The sequence below is a fragment of the Ictidomys tridecemlineatus genome, chromosome 4, assembly GCF_052094955.1.
Source record: "Ictidomys tridecemlineatus isolate mIctTri1 chromosome 4, mIctTri1.hap1, whole genome shotgun sequence".
Taxonomy (NCBI): Eukaryota; Metazoa; Chordata; class Mammalia; order Rodentia; family Sciuridae; genus Ictidomys; species Ictidomys tridecemlineatus.
This window is the reverse complement of record NC_135480.1, coordinates 16,615,370-16,617,207: the sequence shown is the minus strand read 5'-3', so window position 1 is coordinate 16,617,207 and position 1,838 is coordinate 16,615,370. Positions and strand designations below refer to the sequence as shown.

Below are 1,838 nucleotides of genomic sequence, written 5' to 3'. Positions count from 1 at the left end.
TCAAAGGAGAGCAATCTTAATGATTATTCTATAGGAATTATTTGCATCTTTGTTCCTTACATTTTATAATAAGGAGTTCAGCATAGGGATAATCAACTTTTAAAACACAGACATCATTTTGTCTGCTGCAGTCTGGCTGGGCACAAAATCATGAGCCACCACACACCTTGTAGATTCAAACAGCAACTCTTTATTCCCGAACTCACCCTCTACAAACACGTTCTGGGGAACTTCACGTTTTGGGCGCAAAATTCACAAAATCCACGTTCTGAATCCCAAATACTCTGGGAGTGGGCGTGCCTGAGGCAGCAGGTTACGCCCTATTCCCAGCAGGGTACACCTTAAACCTGGAACCACCCTAAACCCAAGGAGCAGGATACTCCCTAAAACCTGATCTGCCCTAAACCCAGATCCGCCCTGGTCCTTGAGCAAGGTCACCTTACTCAAGCATACATGCAATGTCACTGCAAATCCAAGGCAAGTCCACTTCCATGAGTCCTTCCTCTAAGCAACATGGGGAAAGCTGGCAAGGAAATTTCGATGAGTCATTCCTACTTGGCAATGGCTTCAGTATTTGTCAATATCCAGTGAATGACCTGTCCTGGGCCACAAATAAATGAAGATCAGGGAGCCATGGTAGAGAGTGGCCACTATCAGGTGGGAAGCACAGGAGGAGAAGCCTTTCCTTCTGGCCTCTGCTGAACCTGTTCTAAGGATGGCTGCCAAAATGCAGACATAGGAGAGGAGAACTGTTAGAAAACAGATTGCCTCTACCAAGCTAGCAAAGACCACAAAAATGATGTCAAACATGCCAGTGTCAGAATTGAATCCCCCACACACCAGTAAAATGCTCTGAGCATAATCTTGCAACAGACTTCTTGGAGATAATAATGGTATTAAGCAGCGGGTTGCAGATTGCTATGTACCTGTCATAAGCCATGGCGGCCAAGAAGAAGGATTGAACAGAAAAAATATAACTCTGCAGTATAGCTAGTGAAACAAATGGTTTTCATATCAGAAATCAAGCTCACAGTAATTCAAGGGCAATGATAGAGGAGTAACATGCACCTATAAATAACAGTATGCAGATGAAAAAGAACACTGGGATAGGCAAGTGGGAACTGGTGGTGATTAGTAAAATCATCCCAAGAATCCCCATCAGGGTACAGAGTAGATGGAAAACAACACAGCAAAAAAGAAGACTCAGAAATTCTGGATGGTCACTGAATACCAGGAGAAGGATTTCCATCTTCAATATGTCATCTTCCCACCTCATTATATAGGGTGCTCCTAGATGGAATCATGACAGAGCAAAGATGAAAGTGTTAGTAATACCCTGGAAACTTTTGGTAAAACTTTTAGTCTTCTAACTACAGAATCAAATAACCTGCAACTAGACATAATTTGACTTCTTCCTTTCCTATCTGTATCCCTTTTATTTCTTTATCTTGAGTAAGTGTTCTAAAATTTCAACTTCTATATTGAATAGAAATGTGAGAGTGGCTATTCTTATCTTGTTCCCAATTTTAGAGATAATAGTTTACATTTTCCCCATTTAATTTGATGTTGACTTTGTGTTTGTTATGCATAGCCTTTATTGTATTCAGGCAAGTTTCTTCTATCTCTACTTTTTTCAAGGTTTTTATTATAAATAGTGGATATATTTTGTCAATCTATTGAGATTATCCTGTTTTTTTTTCTTTTTCTTTACTTTTTGTCCTTGTTTCTATTTGTGTGGTGTATGGCATTTATTGATTTGCTTACATTGAGCCAGCATTGTATTGCACCCCTGGGCTGCAGTCAACTTGATTATGGTGTATGATTTTTTAATGTTGGTT

General features: G+C 39.9%; 1 pseudogene; it reads right to left on the bottom strand.

Moving 5' to 3' along the window:
- Nucleotides 1–1,249, bottom strand: LOC144376636 (olfactory receptor 5AP2-like; annotated as a pseudogene).
- Between the last annotated feature and the right edge of the window lie 589 nt (nucleotides 1,250–1,838).